Source organism: Chiroxiphia lanceolata, chromosome 1 (genome assembly GCF_009829145.1).
Source record: "Chiroxiphia lanceolata isolate bChiLan1 chromosome 1, bChiLan1.pri, whole genome shotgun sequence".
Taxonomy (NCBI): Eukaryota; Metazoa; Chordata; class Aves; order Passeriformes; family Pipridae; genus Chiroxiphia; species Chiroxiphia lanceolata.
Genome location: NC_045637.1, coordinates 36326821 through 36350746, shown reverse-complemented (window position 1 = coordinate 36350746; position 23926 = coordinate 36326821).

Below are 23926 nucleotides of genomic sequence, written 5' to 3'. Positions count from 1 at the left end.
TAACCAGCTCTAGCAGGTTTTGTTATGATTTGATGAGTCAATATCTGCCTAGAAAATTTAACCCATTTTTCTCTCTCTCACACATTTTGAACAAGCTCTATCCTAGAAATGTCTGCCTTTCTGAACGACATTTCATTTGAATCATAACATACCCTTTGATGCCTTATTATTTACACAGCGCTTGCACATGCTCATGCCTTATTCTCGATCACTGCCACAAAGTATCTATACACAGAATTCAAGGTGCTTTCTAGGTTTAGCTTTAATTCTATTCTTTATTTCAGGCAGCTAAGCATTATAACCACACCCAGTCTTAAATTTCAGAAAAAGGGAGAGAGCTGTGATGCCTCACTGAGTTCTGCTGGATGGTTGTGAGGTCAGGCCCTCTGAATGGCCAGATGCCAGCATGCACAGCCAGCTCAGACCCCTCCTGTTACGCTTCTGCTCCTGGCCACCTTTTCTTTCTCCTTGCCACTTCTGTGCACTACCCCAAACTAAAGGAGGGTCATGAATTTTAAAAAGTGCCATTTCACAGCAGACTTGCAGAATGATTCAGACAACCTAGCAATTGATACATATCACTATGTAGAGTGCTTTGCAAGACTAGGACAGGTGGTTTTTTAAACTCATGTTTTAAGTATAAAAAGGGCTATCACAAGTAAATGACTATGCCAGAAAAAGATACGTCACTATAGCATTAAATCTCCCTAACCTTTGCACCCAGGGCATGGCTGCAGAGATATCTAAAACATGGTGGAGGGAAGAGGCAGATTAGATACTTCCCCAGTTACTCTTCTGCAAGGTAGAGAAGTTAAGTCTACATCATTTTCTCTTTTGCTTAAAACACCATTGCAAAAGTACAAATTGGAGCACGCACTTAGTTGGAAAAGTCACATGAAAATATTTATTTTGTGGAGGTCTACTGATAAGTTCTTTGTAATGTCTTTCTGTAATAGAAAATCTGTTTAAATGAGGGGACTAAAGAATAAATTTACAGCCTTTAAAACCAGCAGAGAGGCAGAAAAGGCAAATCTGTCAATTTAGTTCAGCTGAAAGTAATTAAAAATGGCAAAACCAGAAAGTTACATTGTAACCTTTGAGGAGTGCAAACTCATTACAAAGCAGCTGCTTCTGAACAGCAGCGGCACACTTGAAAAATGTAGAAGACTGACAATACAGATGTGTATGAGAACTCAGGAGCTGGTATTGTTCTGTGGACAACACAAACTCAAAAACTGAAGGTAGTTTCCCATTCACATCTGCCTCTGATCTCCAAAAAGCCTGCAACACACAACTTCACCTGGAGAGAGAAACTGAAGTCCCCTTCAGGCTTTATTATAAACCTCTGCTGATCTGGGAGCAAGGATGCTGTCCAAAACCAGACGTGCTAAAATATATTTTCCTCACTATATATTTGTGTTCATTTATTGTATATTTTCTGTTTCTTTAAACCTACTACATGAAACATTTTTATCAAAATATGTTTATCTGTTTAAATGTTTTGGAATATGCTTGGAATAAAGCAATACACTTGGGTATGTGAAGCTGTCAGCCCAATTTTATTTTCAGCAGGTTAGGACTATTTAGAGAACTGCTTCCCCCTTTCAAAGAGGGTTTACGAAGGGAAAGCATGGGAAGATCATCTGGGAATGTCATGTGCCATCTTCTAGACCACTGTAGGAGGGGTATGTGTTGGGATAATCTCATGGGTTATGGTCAGGGAGCAGGGTCAGTTCTAGACCATTAGTCTTGAGCTTTAATGCTAATACTTTTGCATAAGAATAAACATATTTTTAAATGAAACTGCCTGAAATCTGCATTAGATGTGAATTTAGCTTCAGGCTCTCCCTGCTCTTTCCTGTGCTGTTTCTGAATAATACAGTTACTCATAAAATGCACCCAAAAAATATTTCTTAGCTAGTAGGCTGAAATTGCAGTGCAACAAACCAGGACTTGGGCAACTATTTTTCAAGGTGTTCCCACATGTTTTCTGGCTCCAAATAAAGCTGTTTTTCACTAGCACTGTATCCTCCGAATTTATGAACTTGTTTGCCCTTTTTTTGAAATACAAATCAGAAAAATAGAACCAGGGGTAATAAAGACACAAAGGTAGTTGTAAGTGGAAACATCAGCTTTACCAATATCAGCTGCTCTCCTGAAAGGTGTTCCAAATGTCTCACCCCTTAAATGAATAGTGAGTAAGAAGTTAGAGGTACAACAAAGGCTCTAGTTCAAAATTCATTCCAGCTAGGTTGCACCTGCATCTACTATGTCTTTTAATCATCAATAAATATCTCCAGAAATAGTTACCTAAATTAGTGTTATTCACAAAGAGAAAGAAAATTGAATAGACTTCTCTTTTTAAGTTGGCATTCAATATATCAAAATGTTACAGAAGAATAAAAAATAGATTAAGATTCAACCTGGTACCCTTTCTGTCTTGCAAAGCTGCTTTGAAGTGGGCTTGTTCAATACAGCAGCAGCCTAAATCTCAAGTTTCTATTGAAAACTGCCTTGGAAATGAGTGCCATACTGCAAAACTCAGGGAGGAAAGGTGGAATAGAGACAGAGAAAAAGCTCTGCATTTACTTCAGCATCAAACAGATACAAAATCATCAGACTGAAAAATGAAGCATTGTGATTTCAGCAGATGAACGTCTACTGAAAGGGGAAGCAACAACTGCTTGTTGGTAGCTTCAACAGAAACACTGAGAATTCAGCAGAATAAAGCTGCCTTTCAGCCTTACCTGTGACTCATCAGTGGGGAAACTGAGGCTCAAGGCAGGTTTTGATGTCAGCACCCAAGCCAGGAGAAAAAAACCTTTCCCAGACTGCTGGCCTGACTCCTTTCAACAAAACACTGAATATTTCCATCCCTCTTGCAGCTCCCTTCCCCCACAGGAGTGGAAATTGTTCCAGCTGGTACCCAGATTGTCACCAGTTAACTGAAACCGGATCCCAAAGGTGCAGTGGTAGAAGTCCATGACTATCAGTAGAAGGCCATTTCTGTTTTGTGAAGCCTAAACTGTGAACTTATTCTGATTGCTTGGGGTTTTGTTTTGTTTTCATCACAGAATAAAACAATACTGAAAGCCTTTTTAATTTCTGTATAATTTGGAAAACCATCTTTATCAGCTAGTTCTCTGATAACTGTATTATTAACTCAGACATCATAGGTTTAGATCATCCACACTAACATATTCCAGTAAGAAAGAGAGGAAAGCAATGAAAAAAAGGTGAATTGGAGAGAGAGAACTTACTGTGAAGAATGCAGAAGTCTCTGACTGTTTAATAGATAAGAATGAATGCTGCTGTTTAACTAGATCCAGCCACTGAAATATCTAATTAAAACTGATGTGCTTATTTAGTTTCCAATTCATCACAGGTGGGCCCACATTAATGTGAAAATGAAAGTAAATTACCAGCATTTGGCAATCTCACTGAATGTCATTCACATTATTAGCTCAAATCTCAGAATGCATTTTAAAATATGGTTCATAGGTAATAACGTGCTTGAGAACAAGTGAAACCTTGAATCTCTATCTCAGTATTTTACTGGCAAGTGTGAATTCAAACTTTACTGGAGGAGCTGCCGGATAATGCTCGTAGAAAAGTGCCTTTAGGCAGAATATTCTGGGGGAGCTTCACTCACTTTCCTACCACTAATATCACTTGAGAGTTGTTGTTTATGTTGGCCTCCCTCCTACCTGTCCCCCTCCAGCTAGAAGCTCATAATAACTTGAAGCCATTTAATTGTAACCAGATTTCAGGCTCACACTCAGATCACGGAGACCCTGTGTGATTCAACTGCAATGTATTCAGCTTCATAAATGCACAATGGAAAGGAACAAATAGACTTGAAAATGACGTGTCTTCCAAGAGCATTTGAATTTTCTTTGTAAATATTATATTTATAAATAGTATGTACTATGTGCGCTTCAGCTGGTTGCTAAAAGAAAACTAAAATACATTTGATTCTGACTTAGAAAATCTATGCAAATCTTCGAAATATGTAAGAATGCATTTAAGCCATAGGTTTTTATGAACTGAATGTTTAGCCAGTGCTTAAAGTGGGACTGTATATTATTGTCCAGAAATATACATCCCTTCAAATACAGTTAGCAGGATTCTACTAAACTGAAACAATTTTCCATCTGTATTTTTTTTTGAGTCCGTGCAACCAGCATCTCATAAAATGAAATACTATAATCAGGGGCTTACCTCAGTTGCTCAATGTCTCTTCAGATTTCTCAAGTTCAGACAATTATTTTATTTTACAGTTAATCACAGCATTGTCTTGAGTATTATTGGCAACTTAAAACTCTTAACACATGGTTACTATAGTGAAAAGGGCAATTTCTGTTTCAAGACATCAAAATAATTTTTCCTCTGCTGCTTTCAAAACCAACACTTTTTTTTTAAAAAAAATTGTAAAAATTTGTAAAAATATTTTTACTGGATTTGAAAAATACTTTTTCAATATTTTTCTGTTTTAATAGTCTTCCCCACTATCCTTTTGCCATTAAAAAGTGAATTAAGGGAATTTATTAAAATGTGTGATGAGATATAGATAGCTAGCTGGATAGGTAGGTAGATAGACAAAAATATATATGTATATATATTATATAAATGTGCATATATATAAATGTAGATAAATTTCTTCAGTAATCAAATGTGAACTGCAGCCTCTGTTTTTATTGGAAAAAAAATAATTCTTTCCTTAGCCAAATAGCTATGTCAAGGCACTGCAGACTCTTGCAAGCACCATTTTAAACACAGTCTCCCATTATCAACCACACAAAACATTCCCAACACCTGTATTGCAAAGCTAAGCAGGCTACAAAATCTCGTTCTTTTAGAGAGAGGAAGCAAAGAAAGGTAGAAGAATGAGCCCGGGCACCCAAAAGGAGAAAAAAGGAAGGAGAGAGAAGGAAAAGGACTAAGAAAAACATAGTGTGCCAAAAAGAAATCAAGTTAGGCAGAAATTTAGTTTAAGGAAAGAAAAAAACATATACGAACAAAGGTGCTACATCACTTGTATAGTCTTGAAAAAAAACCTCAACTCTATGTGGTTTTAAAAGCAAAGAAAAAGAGGAAATATGCGTATTGCTTATCCAAGGGACGTGGTAGGACTATCTTCCTATGCTTTAGACAATGTAGAATTGATCTCAAGCTGAGGAGTTGCTGGCCAAGCCTTTTGGAACGCAAGGGTGAGAGCATCCTCCAGTTCTGTCAGGAAGCACAGCCAGGGTGTCGCCAGGCCCCCGAAAGAGTGAGGAGAGAACACTGACATCCCTAGGAACACTGACTGGACAGCAGCTGGAGATCCTGCTTTCTGTCTCCACCCCACCACACAGTGTCCCTTCAAAGACTCATTTGCGGTATATGTAGGGAGAGAAGGCGTAATGCTGAGAAACTGGTGGGAAATAATAAGAAAGAAGTGCTCTAGTTTGATGAGGATAATAACCTTTCTAACTGGTGTCCTATCATATTAGGTTCCCCATGAAATTATTTAAAACAGCAGGGAATCAAACATCCCCACGTTATTAACCTCTAACTCGTGCTTATTGAAGAAAATCAGGCAGATATTTTATGTGTGGCTTCCCAGATGATGGCACATAGCACAGTGAGGACCATGTGTAAGACCCCAGGCTCACCCCACGAGCTCATGCAAGGGTTTTTATGCCAAAAATATGTAAGGCCCCAAAAATCCACCCAACGGATTTATTAAAAGGGCCTTAGGTTCTTTTATACCTTGAGACTACACACTGAAAAAAGCTATGACTTTTTCTGGAGATCAAGATAACACTCTTATACTGGTAAGCTTTGGAAGATAAGAGAATTTGGCAAAAGTTTAAAGCAAACGTTCAATAAACATAAAGCATTTCACAAAGCATTGATTTACCAAAATCCAATCATCCTGGTTTAAGTTACCCAAATATCAAGAAAAGAAGTAAAGAAAAAGACAGAGAAAGAGCGAGAGAATTATAGATACCGTCTCAGATCCAGCATAGAACCAGCTACTACAAATCCAAGGACAATAGGGTCGTGACACTGTGGAGGCCTCATGGTGTTGATTTTATTTGCTTTGGACTCCTGAGACCACCATGCTCAGGTTTCTGTCCTTCCAGCCATTTGAGATCTGAGCTAGGGGCTCCAGGGGGTGTGGTGTGGGGTTGTAGGTGTGCCGATGACTTAGAGCTACACTAGAGGCTCTCAGGGAGGCAGGATATGGGGGCAGAGCACCATTCCACCTTGGCAGAACCTGATCTGCCCCCTCCCACACACACAGTTATTTCGAGCCAGCAATAACTTTTTTCCAGTCTATCACACCATGGGACCAGGTCCACATGCTGATGAGGGACAGCCCTCCCACTGTGCCCCACCTCTGGTGGGCTGGTTGCCATCCCCAGGCTGCCCAGTGGCCACCATGACCCACAGCTCCCTGTTTGTTTCTGACCAGCTGTGTGGGGCCCAAGGTTTCCCCATCCACTCTGAGAAGGCAAATACCCAAAAGCAAGAGAGGATGCTGTGTATGATACGAATTGCAACACAACACTGGGGTGACACTGGCTGCACTATTAACACAGCTGTTAATAAGGCATTTGTGTATGGCTTTTTAGATGAAAGCTAATCTAGTGTAAAACATTTTAAAGCCAACTGAACACCATCTATTAAAAGGAACAAAAGTTTCAATCCAGAAATTGGCCAAGCTGAGAAACCAAAGCATTGTACCATTTTTCTTACATCACTCGCGCATTTTCTAGGGTGCAGCAAAATACTATACAGAAGAAAAACAAGTTGCCACATTCAAAAGTAGTTATTAGATAAGTCTGTGGATTTATATTATCTAAAGACACAGAGCTGAGTCGTATGAATGGTAGGCTGTTCCTACTTAGTCACAAATTGTGTTGGGAAATAATGTAGCACTTTTTTTTAATTGTGATCCTCCATCAGAGCAGTACATTGTCTGGCTGGGGATCCACTGCTGGTTTTGGGTTTAAACATTATATTTTACTTAAATTCTTTGTGGGAAATATTTTTTTTCTGTTGCCAACAATTCTTTTCTTTATTCCCAGTAAAACTCATTTGACTGTCTATTTTTCAAATGCTTGAAAACTATTGAGCAAACCTGTTCTTTTATAAAATACTAAGGAATTTAGGACAACAGAAAGTCATTGAAATGCTACTTTGAAATATTTAAATCTTCAGAGGGCAGGTTCAGTTTTTTAGGGGTTTATTTTTGACATTTTTGAAGATATACATACATAAATTATTGGTAATGCTGAATTCCAGCACTGGAAATGCAGCAGAGGACCTTGGCGGCACCACAACGAACAGCTGCTCGTGAAGAGCCTGCCTTCCCAAACACCCAGAGGAAGGTAGGGAGTGCTGAAGTGTTGGCTGAATATTCAAAAACACTGCAAAGAATAAAAACCTCACCATAAAACAAAATGTGAGGAACACATCTCTGTTCCCAACGCCCCTTGGGCAACACTGCAGGAAGGACCTGGCTGTATATTTTACACCTCTGCTATATGCTCATACAAACACACTTTAAAAAAAAAAACAACCAAACAAAACCAACCAAACAAAAAGAGCCTTATTATTATTTCAGTGTCTCTGAAATAACATTGGTGTCCCGTAGAAAAGAAGTATTTCCCATGTACAGCACCACATAATCATTTAGCTGCACAGTGGGATGTATTTGCCATCTTCTAAAGTATCACTTATTAGCCGTGGTGGGGCTGCAACTGGCAAAACTACAGGTTGATTCTGTACAATCAACCAAATGGTTTGAAGGTGCTGTGGGGAGATGAGTGGGCTCTCTTCTGAGAGAAAATGCAATTTAGCGATAGAATGAGAAGGGCAGGAGAGTTCTGTAGTGTTGTGGGGTCAGTTCTGAGAGGTACGTTGATAGTCTACATCATCCTCGAGCAAAGACATGCCTGTCAAGAACAAGGACCGTCGCTAAGTCTGGGGGTGTGCACACATGCTGTAATAAAAACAGATTCCTCCACCGAGATTTTTCAAGCCAGGTTTATGACCAGACAACATACAGATGTAATACACAAACACAGAGGAAGAGAGGAAAGGAGATAACAGTAAAATGAACATGCATTTTTCATAATAGGCAGTAATTTCATGGCTTAATTTAATCAGTGGTCTAACTTAGTGCAGTACCTTGCTTTTCTCCTGTCCTCATAAGTTTTAAGGCCTCATTAACATATGATGCGTGTGGAATATTTCACAGGAACTGCAGTCACTAAGAGTAGTCCCACAAGCTTTATGGCATGTTTCACAGATTTCACAGAATATTCTGAATTGGAAGGGACCCACAACAATCATTGAGTCCAACTCTTAAGTGAATAGACTGTAGAGGGATCAAACCCACAACCTTGGTGTTATTAGCACGATGCTCTAAACAACAGAGCTAATCTGGGTTGTCTATATGGGATCTTATTCCATTTTAAGTACTGGTCCCAACAGAAAGTATTTAGCTACCATCGTTTCAAAAGATTAGTAAGGTGTTCTGCAATAATTGACATTTTCTGTAGTAAGAACCCTGAATGAGTGTTGAATTTTGCTCTGCAATGTGGGAAGTGCAAGCCAAAACTTTTAAGGATGTTCACAGCATTGTATTGTCTGACTTCTGTTTACTCCTGTATTGCATTTGGAGCAGGCTTTGGAACTGCTGGCAAAACAAGAGGTTTCAGCACCATAAGTTATTAGGTGTTGCTGTAATAAAACCACTTTCACAGAGAAGAGGAAAGTGCTACATCAGTTTAGATGGTGAAGTTGAGCTCTGGTCCTGAGGCCACAGTTTGAGCTGGGGAAGAGGGCTCACAACGTGCCACTGGTTTCCATAGTAAAATAGGTTGTGTATGACTTGGCAATAAGTCGTTAACTATGAAACTGTGTACAAAGTGAGAGGCAATAGACTTTTACGTTTGTATGCTGTCACTATGCATATTCTTACCTTCCATGTGAAGATGATCTCCTGTATGATGTAGTCTCAGGAATACCTGCACAGGCTTGGCCATGAAATTGTTTATTGATATATACGATCACACATCTTTAATTACACTTCAGAAGGTCACATAATACAGTAGGCATTTTTTTAGTAGCTATCTTGATAGGCCCACAAGGCCCTTAAATATAAAAGAAAGAACAATCTTCCTCCTACCTGTATTGAGACCAAAATATACGTTGGTGCTGCCAGAATTGATTTGTATATAATTGAAATTCATCTTGCACATTCAAATTTTAAAGAAACTCAAATATGGTGCCAGCCAAACAGGGCAGTAGAGTTAAGAGAGAAACTATTTTTGCCGAATTATTTTAATGTGAATTTACTGATCTTGAAAGATGCTGCATTAGTGATAGCACTTTATTTATCCAAAGGAGTACAACATGTGACAGTGGTGCTCCTCACCAAAACAGTTTAGTCTGTTTCTGGGAAGAAGCTCCAGGGAAAGAGTTTGCATCCCATTTAGCAAATCCACTGGCATCTTCTGGCTTCCTAGTCTTACCATTCTTCCTTGTATTTTCGAAATTTTAGAAAGAATGAGGAGACTAAAGAAACACTTACAGAAGTGCTAGCCTTACACTAACTTTTGTGATGTTTACACCTATCTATCGAGAGGATAGGCCTGTTGTGTAAATTTTAACTTTTCTACAAATTGAAACACGAGATAGGATATAATTCTTCATGCTTATTACGAAAATAAAGTACCCAATCTAAGACTGTTACAACCTTTGCAGAGAATTCCGACCCTAGAATTTCTAGAGAATCCTATATATCCCAAGTCTGTGCTCTCACTCCAGTTACACCTCACTGCCTTCACAGAGACATCTGCAAGTATCTAAACTGGTATTTTGGTCCTATTCAGCATCTGATGAGATATACTTACAATTACATAGCTGTAATAGTACTCACTGGATAGTGCAATAGGCTTGAGTGGACTGTTTAGCTCTGGGATTTTAACTAATTTTAAATCAAATTTTGAATTTTATGCCCTTCCTTCCAAACAGAAGGGTGTTACACCTTCTGATTATGTATTAGGTGAGGTAGATGTAGCAGAATAGCACACACAAAATGTTCGGTTTCCTTACTTCTGCCACACATTTCCTCCCCATTTTAGCATTAATCACTTGCCACCGTAGAGTTAAGCCCAGAATAATGTACTTTCAATTAACACAAACAAAAACACATCATCAATAGCATCATCATTAACAATCAGCAATTACTGCTTAGTTACAGCCCTTGTTCCAGCTTTGGGGCACAGTGCATCCCCACACTGATGACGGTGATGATTCCAATAGCAAAGGTCAGCCTTACAGCCTCTTTGAAGCCAGTCATCCAGACGATTACCATCATTGACAGTTTTTGCCAGAAGCACACTTATTGAAAGCAATGTGAATGCCACAAGGACTGTGTATAAAAATAGAGGAAAATTGTCTGCAGTCTTCCCTCATCTCCTGGTTGCCAATTGTAATTAGATCTTCAGGCTGCTTTGCGATCAGCCATCAGTTCCACAGTATAAAGACCTCTGCAGCAGAATATGCACTCTATGTCTTTATCATCAGAGTCCTCCAGTCATTCAAATGGCTTACCGTAGAGATATCTTTTCTATACAACTTGGAACATCCAGGGGAAAAAAAAGGAAACTGAGTACACCAGAACTTCTAGAAGAAACTGAAAAGGATATTGATTGCAGCTCCTGTGCAGCATTTCCTGATGCAACCCCACACTTCGCAGAATTACCGAAGTAAGGTCAAAAAGAATCTTCATTTATACATTTAAAGTGCCAACTCCTTTTACATTTTTCAATACATAGGATTTTCTCCCTTCATACAACATACTTAATCTTCTGTGTAACACCAACTTAATATTCATAATTTCAGTGTTTTGTGGGATCCAGTCTCAATTTCGTTCTACTGATATAAGCAAAAAATATATAAATGACCTCTAAGATCATATTCACCTACATGTTACATGATGTCTCTGCATTATTTTGTCTCAGACAGTAGTGCTGTTGTTTAAATAATTTGTACTATGGTTGTATTGATTTATTAAAAGATATATTCGGAATCCATTTTCACTGTGTTTAGTTGTTAGATGCATACACAGAAGAGTGTTCACCTTGTTGACTTAAAATCTATCCCCTTTGTATTTATTACCCTTAAAGGAATCTATATGGACAAAGACTATTTGCACCAGTGCCCTGATTTTCACCATAAAGAATATCGAATAAATACTTTTTTTAAGTCTCACTCAGCTAATTGTCTTTTAAAATGTAGTTAATATGTCAGAAATATCTCTCAGCTATACATCATTTACTAAGCAATGCCAGAAATTACAGTAAGCTATTATTTTTCTGTTTCTGAACATGCTGCTCCATAATTCTCTTTAGAGGAACTCCATGTGAGTGGTACAGAATAAGAAATGTTATAAAGCCATAGACTGCCAGCACAACCCCCCCAAGGTGCGTTTCAACTGCTCTGTAGCTAAAGAGGTTATTCACCAGCAGAAGACTTCAGGATACAGAGGAAAATTGTCTGTGTCTGCTGAGCCTGGCTATTGAAGCTGGCAAGTTTCATCTCCATCCTCTCTGATGCTCATCCTATGAGGAAAAAGGAGAGCTTCCATAGCAAAGACAGTTGTGGTCAACCTAGACATAGGAGCCCACTGCAATTTTGAAAGTTGTTTCTTTACTAAATAGGAATATTAATGACTCTGAGGAATTAATTCTGGGATGGAAGTTCCTACAACTTCCATCCTTACTTATAAAAGCATTGTTAAGAAAGAACTAGTGCTATATTCCCATGGTTGCACCCTGTCTCTCTAGATGAAGAAAATATTTCAAGTGAAGGGAAGGGGCCAAAAGTCAAGAGTAAGACATTCAAATAATGTTTCATGAACCCTGAAAAATGTCATGCTGAGCTCCTCAGGTGAAAATTCAGTTTCTGTGCATTCCAATCTTCTTTCAATATGCCCATCTGACTCTCCAGATTCATTAACTGAGCAGCCACATTTTCTAGCAGGTTTCCTACAGTGATTGAAGTTTGCAACACATCTATTTCTGCATATAGCAATTCCAACACTTCTCAAAATGATCCCTTAAAGTCCAGACTTGTGGCAGATTGTCTTTCCAGCAGGACAGCACAAGATGGGCTCTGGTATGTGTCTTGAGATGTAGTGGTAATGCACGTTGAAATAAATTAACTATTTATACAGAGCATTTCCTCTCAGAATTGTATGAGCTATCTACCTCACAAGCCATGCATATAAAAGTATGAGAATGAGACAAGGGAGTTTATGCAGGTCAGGATCTTAGGTACTAAGAATACACCATGTTTCAGAAACCCGATGAACGTGGGTAGTTTTGTATATAACAATGATGTTATTTGGATCACTAAATGTTGTGATGTAAAAAAATTTGCAGGATCAGGGATTAATGATTCAATTTAGGCAGTGAAAAGCAGCTTTATACCTTGGTGCAGAATGACCTTTAGGTAAGACTGGAACTTTAGGCAAGACTGCTTTTGTTTGCTAAGAACAGTTTTAACCAACCTGTATTTCAACAGTCACAGAATTAATTGCAAAAAGGAAAGTTCTCAAAGTTTTCCTCATTTTTTTCCCTCTATAAGTCTGTCTGCTATGAGAAAGTTATGAAAAATAGCTAGCTAGCAATTGTATAGAATCACATCAAGTGAAAATATTTCAAGAGTTTTGTTATATTGTGACATCTACAACCCTCACTTAGTGGTTAATGGATATAATTTTGTTTTGGTTTTTCACCTACTCTAACCACAAGTTGCAATCACTCTTGTTTCTTGCATGACTCCAGCCAGCTGATCCCAAGTGAGCTTCAGAGAAATGAAAGTTAGGGCAATAACATGTGCAATTTTTCTTTAATTCTTGTGTTTCCAATATAAGGCAAATTAAGAAAAACAGGCTAAGATACAGACTTACTGCTGAGCAGCACAAAAGTGATGCTAGGAGTTGTGCACTCAAAGAACTGGACAGTGAACATCCAGTTCCAATTCTTCCTTGCCTCTTTTTGTCAGGATTCATTCTAAAATCATAGAAAAGGTTGAGAAAGACCTCTAAGATCATTGAGTCCAACTATTAACCTAACACTGCTAACCAAGTCCATCACTTAACCGTGTCTCTGAGGGCCATGTATACATGGTTTTTAAATACTTCCAGGGATGATGACTCAGTCACTTCCCTGGGCAGCCTATTCCAACCACCCTCTCCATGTTTACCCCCCTCTCCATGAAGACATTTTCCTAATATGCAGTCTAAACCTTCCCTAGTGCAACTTGAGAACCCTCACCGTACTACAACCTCCTTTCAAATAGTTGTAGAAAGAAATAAGGTGCCCCCTGAGTCTCCTTTTCTCCAGGCTAAACAACTCCAGTTTCCTCAGCTGCTCCTCATAGAACTTGTACTCCAGACTCTTCACTAACTTTGTTGTCCTTCTCTGGACTTGCTCCAGCACCTCAATGTCTTTCGTGTTATGAGGAACCTAAAACCGGACACAGGACTCGAGGTGCAGCCTCATCAGTACTGAATACAGAGGGACAAGCACTGGTCCTGCTGGCCACACTATTGCTGATATAAGTCAGGATGTCATTGGCCTTCTTGGCCACCTGGACACACTGGCTCACGTTTAGCTGTCTGTGAACCAGCATTCCCAGTCCTTTCCAATAGGCAGCTTTCCAGCCACTGTACCCCAAGGCTGCACGGGGTTGTTTTGACTACAGTTCAGGACCCGGCACTTGGCCTTTTTGAACCTCACACCATTGGCCTCAGCCCACTGATCCAGCCTGTCGAGATCCCTCTGTAGAACCTTCCTGCCCTCCAGCAGATCAACACTCCCAATCAACTTGTTATAGTCTGCAAACTGGCTGAGGGTGCACTTAATCCCCTTGACCACATTGCTGACAAAGATATTAAACAGGGTTGGCCTCAACACTGAGCCCTGAGGAACATCACTCACAACCAGCCACTAGTGGATGTAACTCCATTCAACACAACTCTATGGGTCCAGTCATCCAACCAGTTTTTTACCCACTGAACAATGCACTTGCCTAAGCCAGGAGAAGCCAGTTTCTCCGGGAGAATGATGGAGGAAATGATATTGCAGACTTTACTAAAGTCTAGGTAGACAATGTCTACAGCCATTCCCTAATGCACTGAGCAGGCAACCTTGTCATAGACAGAGATCAGGTTAGTCAAGATCATGAATTAAGGCTATCATGGGCACTGCAATCCATAAAACACAGTGCCAACTTTACCAACTTTTTTTTATGGGAAATGACATTAAAGCAGCCGCTTCTGTATCTCTGGTAAGCTCCACATATTGTACAGACAGCTCTGAAGTTGCCTTTAGATCTGTCATATGGTGCAAACAGCTGTCGATGAGCCATGTGAACTGCTTTGACCTCCTGTATGCCATTTTCCTCTGGCTTCCCTTTGGCTTTGAGCATGCGGCCTCTTTTACACAGCTCACAGGATTGCCACAGATAAGTTTTTTTCCCATTTGAAGGGATCAGTAATTTTTCTTGGAGAATGCAAATACAAATCAATAGATTCTCATCTTAACATAAGGGAAATGTTTATTTTTAAATGAACTCTGTTTTTACCCCTGAGACTAGTACAAAGCAACCAGAAGAGGCTCCATTAGAGCTGCACGGGGGATTTCAAGACTCTGCTTCACTTGTCCCCATTTCACATTGTCAAAACATGTAAAAACAAAGGATTTCATTTCACTTACAAAAGACATGTCAGTAAGTGTACAGCTTCAGAAGGAATTTAATTACATGGTGTCTTCACAGGTGACAAGGTGCTAGCATTTGTGTATATAAAAACTACCAGAACAAGCTTTCAGAACGATTTTTCCTTCAACACAGGGAAATTAGGGCTACTATGTCTCACATTAATTTAAGGTCAAGAACTCCACTCAGAGGAGTAGGACCATGGATTGCCTGAATTGGTAGCAGAATAAATGTAGAATATGTCCATTGAATATTCCCTTTCTCCTGCTGGACAGCACGATGTTTTTTCATATATATCTTATTTTTTTTAGATTAATTTTATCTATTTGATATTTGATTGATTTAGCTAGAAAGTCAAGTCATCTTTGCATGGCATGCCTTAGACACCAAGTGGTCTGCTAGGCAGAAATTTCATCAGATGCCTCTGCCCTTTAAATTCCTCATGTAGAGAAAGAGGCAGTGTGAAACCGTAGGAATATGGCAGAGAGCTGTTCGGGGGAGCATTACCAACCTATGAACCCTGAGTACAGCTGGAATCAGGAGCAATGGATCTCCCTGTGGGCCCTTTCCATCAGTGCTGGGCAAACACCACATGCCCCACTTCTGCCACAGGGGAAAATGCCCCAAGAGATTTCAGTGCCAAAGTGTTTAAGTGACATATCCTATGCTTGGGACAGTACTGAGCAGGATATGACAGAAGATGCAGCTCTAGAACCCAAATTTTGCTCCAGTAACCTGCATGGCTTGCTGAAATCCTACAAGTCTTAGGCAGGGCTGAGCTGTTTAAGACCAAAGACAAAATTTGTTTTCTTGTGTTTAGACTTAACAGAGTTACATTTCATTTCACATTCCTTATTTGTACAGCAAAGAAGCAGATTGATATTTCAAAACCTTTTCCAAATGTTTATTTTAAGCAGTGATGGAGGAACTCTGTATTTTACATATGGTTAGTGGTGCTGTTTGCAAGTTATCAGTCATCAGTTTAACTTTTAATCAAAGGTTTTAAAACATTTGTGTCTCTTTGAAAGTTTCACACATATTTAAGTGGAGCTTGATGAGTAGCAAAGTTTTAATTAAGCAGGTGTCCAGTGATGGATGCACACCTCCCTGAGAGCCCCTCCTGGGGGCTATTTCTGGGTGGCAAGCCACTGAGTAGTTGAGAGGACAAGTAGCTGAGAGTAAGTGTACTGACAACACACCTTATTAAGTACAAAATCTGTACAGCAAAAAAATCAAAACAGGAAACAAGGATAGGCTTCCAAAGTTGCAAAGCTACAGGCACCTATTACACATATCACATAAATATTGTAAAGATTGTATGTATATCTCTAATGTTAGATAATTATTTGCTATTCTATTATAGAAATCTTTATACACAAGTTTTCAATTTTTTGTTTTGCTGCTTCTACCTTATGATGATTGTCTTTGGTTATATTACCTTATTTAAGTTCACTGTTTATTCCTCTGCTGCTAGAAACAACAGAAAAGGAAGCAAACAATGTAGGAAAATAATCTAATCATGAGGGTCTAAGAACCAGCATTTCTGATTGCTGTTGTTACTTTTCTCTGTTCTGGGGCATATATATAATACCTATGTACTATACAGCCTTAGATACTTTATTCTTATTAATTAAAATGTTACAGCTTTATGTGCATACACGTTACACAGCTAGAGAGACAGGAACAGGTACTAAACATTCACAGACAGATATGAAGATTTAATTATGCAAGCAGCTTTGCCTTGCAATCAATGTATATATACACATACACACACATGTTCATACATACACTTACATGCAAAGTGACATTAATCCTGTATATCATGCAACCCCAAGTGATGTTCACAAGGATTATTTTCTAAATGACAGTTAAAAATAAGCATATATCTATTGTATTCAAAAGACAGAATTCAGTTCCTTTAACCAGTTAAAATATAGAATATTTTAACCAAGAATAAAGATGAGTAACAGGTTTAACATGGGAAGAATTTTAGAAAACTTAACTTCAGAAAAATAAAATATATAAAAGTGAGTCAAATTATTTAAAATTTTTTTGATGTATATAAAATTCTAAACTATTAATAAATATATCTGATAAATAATGATGATAGTCTCCATATTTCTTTGTTTAATTCTCAGTTTTCTTGCAAGATCTTCTTGGAGTTTGGTTGTAATGGATCATTACGTCCATAATGTGCTCAATGTTGGAGTGAATTTTGAACAGTTTTTAGGCTGCATACTGTTTTCTTCCAGATAATTTACTGGATTAAAATTAGCAGTGTGAAAAGCTGTAGAGAAATCTAAATGCCTGCCAAATCAAAGAAATAATCACATTTTTATGAATATTTAATATCATAGTCATGGCAAATAAGGCAAGTAATTAGTACTTACCATAAATTTGCAAAGTATTATTTTATGTAAATGTTACATTCTACTAGTTTGATATGAATTATTCATTGTATTACCAGACACTGACACAAACCAGCAAACACTAAAATCTATGTGTTATTAGTTTACTTACCTTTAATGATATTGTTTCGAGGGTATTTTTCCGAGATTACTATTTTTTCCCAAATGGGATGGAAACAAGAAGAAAGTCATTTAAAGTCACCTACTGCACATTCCAGTATTGGAGAAACTCAAGATGCAAATCAACAAAATGCAAGTTCTTTCATGTGTACAGATGAAGAGCTCTCAGCTATGTCTCCGACTGCAAAGACTGCACAGGTGATTACTATTAATGAAGTATGGTAAAAGCTGTTTAGAAAAATAATGGATGTGGGAGAGAAACTAACATCTTTAAAGATGACTCCCATAACCCCTCACAGTCAAGAGGCAGAGTCTTTGGGTCATGGAACTAAAGGATGAAGAGAGAATCTAGACCTGACCATAACACACAATATCCAAATAGCACTTCAGGATAAAAAGGCCCCTCTAGTTTATCTACAGGTGTTGGGTTGTCATATGTGTTTCAGGGCTTGGCTGCTAACTTTTCTTGATTCTTACAAAAATCATTTCATTTTCCTGATTTGTGATTGGCACCTACTGATCCCTGAAAACCTCAACCCTCATCATACTTCCAGTGCTATAGTATATTAAATGACCAAAGCCGCTTTCAGTTCTTGCTCCATCTTAAGTATAATCTCGTGTTTCTTCTGGTATTAATAAAATCTTTCATTTTACTGTAACTGCCAAATTTTCACTGATATACTCCGTCTTTGGAGTCACCGGTATAGTTACTCAACACTAATTCCTAGAACAGATATCCCTTTGCAATTACCTTATGATGGTGAAGATAACCAATAACCTTCTAATCTATTTTTCACCTAACAAAATATTTTATTGACTCTTGATGAGCAGCATCTGACTGTTTGATTGTACAAAGTGAGTTTTCTCCTAACAGTAAATCTTTCAGTCTTAATAAATTACATCCACTGCTTTATACTCATCAGTTTGCTCTGTAGCAAACTCATCAAAATTAAAATCTGCTTATGCTATACGTCCTCTCCTTTGGTAAATCCATGTACATTTTCTGCAGAAAATTTTATCTTTTCTAGCATTTATCTATACTAGTACAAACCAATTTATTGTTCATGAGACTTTCAGACTAGCTGGTTTTGGAGTCAAATTCTCACAAAAAAAAGATCTGATATTTCATATGCGATAAAAAACATGTATTGGTTCTTTGCATCATAGTTCAACTTAGAGGCATCACAAATTACCTTTGGGATCTACCAAGGGGTATTATAACTTTCAGTCTCTACCTCACTCTTCACCTGTCTGGTAGTGTCTTAGAGCAATAGAGTTCACAGTACACAGGTAAAAAGTCAATGTTCTGGTTCTGTTTTTGTCAAATCTCACCAAAGTAGCAAAGAGTTTTAGAGTTCTAACAGAACTCTTAATGGTAAAAACGTAAACTATTTACATACAGTAAAAAGCTGTATTACCATCCCTGAACAGAGTTTTGGAGCAACTGAAGTTGTTTTACTTGTGGTAAGTAAATCAGACTCAGATTACAGGCTGGTAGAGTCAGTTGTCTCTGAGCCATTGGTATCTCTGAATCAGGAGTTTGCAAGCATGAGTAACGTTGGTCTACGTTTAATTTATTTGATATAAATACAGCTTTCTTAATGCAATCTTAAATCTGTGTTACTCATGCTTTTCAGTGATTGGTATCTGGAGTTTTGTTCACCAAAGACAAATTTTAGCCTTACATGCTATTATTACAATGTAGGTGTGATTTTGAGTCATGTCACGCTAAGGCATGCACCAATTAGAATGCCTCTACAGCTTCTACTGAATTGTACAAAATTAAAAACATCCCATTTCCAGAGAACTGAAATACAAGGATTTTAGCTAAGGGAGAAGGGCCAGGTTTAAGATGAATATAAGATGTGGCTTCATAAAATGAAATATTTCAAAGTATAGGGAAAAAGGTGTCTCAGCAGGTCTGGGAACAGCACTATTATACAGCTCCTCACTGTGAGCTCATGTTTTCATGCTGTGCTTGGGAAGTTCAACAAGGAACTGGCAGCTGAGGATCAAGTATTAGTAGCAGTTATACAAACCACAGCTCGGTATCCCCCATTTTAAATAAATGCTTGCCAGCTGGCAAGTGGGAGAGAAGGAAAGTTCTTGTCCTTGTGGGTGGTTTGGACTATGTGAACCATCAGTCTTTACCCTAAGAAAACCCTCATCAGTCTTTGGGAGTTGCATGATTTCCCTTAAAATCACCCTTGTGTAACCTGTTTTATTTAGGTTCAAATTACTTTCACCTCCAACTAGGCAAGTTAGCAGGGTCTGTAGAAAAGCAGAAAGGAGCAGATGTAATGATAAAAGCTCATGCAGAAGCATTCTTCAGTCTCTGATTCTTTCACCCTCTAGTACAGACTCTCCCTCATCCTGTACCCCACTCTGACCTCCTCTCCCACATTCATAATGATAAGCAACATGTGCAAAGCATCCAATTAAAAACAAAATACTATTTGCACATTTAAAGTGATAGTAGAGAAGATACAAGAACACAGCACAATGGACAGCAAAAACGTGGTTCACATAAATGTTTGGTTTTAGCTTTAATATTTTAAATAAACATTTCCTTCCACTTAGACTCATCCTAATCTGCAATCTCCACCTGGTGTTTTCCAAACCAGATGGAAATGTAAATTATTTAAAATCATGAAATTCCATTAGCAGTTGGGCTTAAGTGCTTAAAAAAAATAGGAAGAAAGAGAACTTTTGAGGGTTCCAGAAGGCGACTGCGCCACCCCTTGTGTATGATTGCAGCCACAGAGCAGGGTCCAGGAGCGCTCTGCTTCGTACATGCCCTGGCTGAGCTCTGAACACTGGTGAAGAAGATCTAGATCCAACTTGTGGCTGAGATTTGCATTGCAGCAACACCTGCAGCTCAGTCATTCCCACAGCAGAAAGAGTGTGACCCCTGGAGAGCCTGCAAAGCAGGCATCCATTTCACCTCCTAAACTACTTCGAGCAATGCTACCTACTTTGCTTCTGTTCAATCGGGAGAAAGAATTTTCCAAAAATGTTCTTTGCTTTGTTTTGTTTTTTCCTCAAAGTCCAAACAATGCCCATGATGGTGTCCATTCATTCCTGTTTGTAGCATAAAAGCCTGTGAGGAAATGCCATATAAAGAAGATGCCTGCATAAACAAATACTGCAGAAGACCGAAAAGGACCATGAATAAGAAAATACAAACTAACTTCGTCCTTCTATATGCAGGACTTTTGACCATGAAAATTAATAACAAAAATGACATTTGGGGGCATGGTGTTCTTTTGTTTCTCCTCTTTAGTGAGGTCTTGTACTAAAGGTGATAAGCAAGCAACAAGTGATAATGTTATGTCAGGCTACTCATAGCTCTCAAGTACATCACAAGACAGGAGCCTAAAGCCACCAGCATCAACAGTCTGAGACACAAGATGCTCCCCTCTCCCTTCCTTCAAGGTGGCTGCCTCCTGCCAACCCCCATCACTCTCTGCCAAGTTCTCTATTGCTCCACACAGCAAGCAATCAAGCAGAGACTTCTTCACCACTGGCTGGAGGACTATCTTCTTGCATCTTTAATATCAGTTTTTGTGAGTTGGGAGCACTCTGATTACTGTTTGCTTGGATTTATCTAGTATTTGGCCACATCATACTATAAAAAACTCTCTAAAGGCCAATTATATTAATTAATGTACAAGAACTTTAAAGAATATACAATGTGTAAGAATATATATGTACAAGAATATATCCAGTGGTATGGATATATTCTATTGACATTTGGTGGTCATCTATATAGATGTATCATTTACAAAACCCACACCAGACCCACACTCATACCCATTCTGCCTCCATTATTGATCCCCAGTTATTAACAAGAATACTATTCTTAGCCAATTACTAATCACCCAACTTCAACTAGATGGTAACCACATCTCCATCTTTAATCCCACTTTCACTGAGCAGAGAAGAATGGTTGGATTTACCTTTCACGGACCAAATCCACTGAAGGAGACTTAGCCACTGTAACACTACTCTCTCTGTCCTATTATGAATCCAGACCCCTACCAGAGATGACTATGTCACCCTTGCAAAGTACAAGAAGAGTTTGGTACTTCTGAAGGGAATTCACAGCACATTGGTTGTTAATGCATCTCTTACACTCTAGGTCAGTCAGAGTGCTGACCTGGACCAAGTATTCCCCTGAGCCGGCACAGGTCTCTCTGCTGCTTGGTTTGGACCAGAGATCTGAATCCAGGTCTGGTCTAACAGAAAATGTCTCTATGAGAAATTTCATAAATCTTAAGCCATACAGTCGGAGGATACAACAGATAGTTAAGGGCGCTGGATGTGTGGGTGACAAGTGAGCAAGGAGCTGGAATCCCAGGTTTGATTTCAGGTTCTGTAGCTGAAGGTGGTGTCGACCTCTATGAGTTTGGCCTTCTTTTTGTGCATTGCCTAGTCCAATACAAGTTCTATCAGCTACAAGTTTGCACACTGTGAAACTCAGAGACTGTGATTAACAATGATCATATTTACTATGGAAACAATCACTTTGGAATTTCTTTTGCTTTGTTCCTTCACACCAACACTTCTGTAAATCTTTTGTGCCCTTGGTGCTTGGGCTAATGTAATAGAAGAACTTGTCTAGGAAATCTTATACCTTTCTCTTATCTCTAAAATATTAGTATATTGGCTAAGGAAAAAACACTTGTGAGTGACAGATATGACCCTCTCCAGGGCACCATCTACCTACAATTCCTGGTATTTCATACCATTGGAAAAGCAAATCCTTGTTCTTAGGGAAAAACCTTATCAAATATTGTAGCACTAAAAGCATCCAGAAGTGGCAATGTAAGAATCAATCCAAATTTCAGTGTCTCCAAGTGAATTTCAGAGAAGCTGCCTTATGGAAGGGAGAAAGTTGCTTGCTTCACACAGCTCTGTTCTGCTTCTTTTTATCATTTCATCATTTAAATTTTGGACAAGTTATTGTCATGGCTTTTTCTCTTTCTGGTTCCAAGGGATGAACCTGGGGTTTCTGAACAGGATGAAGAAACAAACAGAAAAAACATTCATGTAGCAAAGGCAATCTTGTCAAATCACATTTTAAAATAAAAATTATTTTAGGGTATAGCTATACTGTATTTATTGCAGCTTGGGCAAAGAGCACTGTATTCACTGAATGGATCCTCAGGACAATAGCTCTTGTTGCACAGGAATCAGTGGAACTAAATGTCCTGATGTTTGCTGTGTTCCTTAGAAGGGCTTTGCAGTCTGCATGGAGCTCTCTTTTTTGTGCCACCAGGAGCATACAGGCGAGCCAGTTTAAATCTGTCTAGGATATATCTGCATGTATTGCAGTCAGCTCAGCTGCAGAGTAACTGCAGTGTAGTGTCCCCTCCCATACAAAACACGTTGCTCTATGTTGTTAATTTTCTATAAGCTTGCATACCCCATAGGTAGTCCAAAATTATCCTGTTTCATGGAAAGAAGTCAGCAGCCATCTGCACCAGAGTGAATGGCACTCAGCATGGTAGAGGTCCCAGCTGGGAGCAAGTCTTCCTCGTGTTATCATCTGAGACTTTCCCTCTTCCCTTAACAAAGCCCAGAGAAGCCATCAAAAAGTATTCTGAAATTTCCTTAGCTTTATATTCATTTAGAGCTTCTTCTGTGCTCTCTGTGTAGAACAGCTTGCAGCATCTGGGGGTACTTCCCTTTTGGGGGTAGGAGCCTCCAGAAGTTCAGTTACTTTAGCCACAGTCCTCAGGGACAAACTGCTGTCATTCCTTCATCATTATGCTGCAGATGATGCCAAAGGTAAAAGGAAAAAAGGAGGTCCAGCTGGGGTTGTACCTTCTATCTGTGCCATCTTGGACTCAGAGCTGCAGAAAAAGAAAGCTTCTCTCCACTGCTTTAGGGAGATCAGAATTTGGTAGGGATTCCCCTCCATCCAGTGTTAATCAGAGAGCAGTACAGGTTGGACAGGTCATCCTTCTTAAAGCAGGCACAGCTGCAAGGTCAGATGATGGTACTCAAAGCTTTATTGTGACAAATTCTGTAAACATCTAAGTGAGCAGATAGTGCTCACTTTTCCATGGCTTCACTGTTCTCATGGTGTAACAGTTTTTCCTTGTATCCACAAGGATACAGCTGGATAAACACATCATGTGTGTCTTATGAGTTGAGCAGAAAGGGTAAGAGTGAATGGGGTGACATCAGACTGGCAACCTGCCACTGGTGAGGTTCCACAGGGCTCCATCTTGGGTCCTGTTCTCTTCAACATCATCATAAATAACTTTGACCCAGGACTGGAAGGGATGACACAAAACTCGGAGGAGCTGTTAACTCCCTCAAAGGCAGGGAGACTCTACAGAAAGACCTTGACAAATCAGAGGACTGAGCAATCACCATATGAAGTTCAACAAAGGAAAGTGCTGGATTCTGTACCTGGGATGGGGCGATGCTGTATGTACAAACTGAGGAATGAGATGGTGGCAAGTAGTGTCACGGAAAGGGACCTGGGGGTCCTGGTGAATAGCAAATGGAATGAGTCAACAGTGCCTTGGCAACCAGGAGGGCCAACTGTGTCCTGGGCGAGCATCAGGCAAAGCATCACCAGCTGGTCGAGGGAG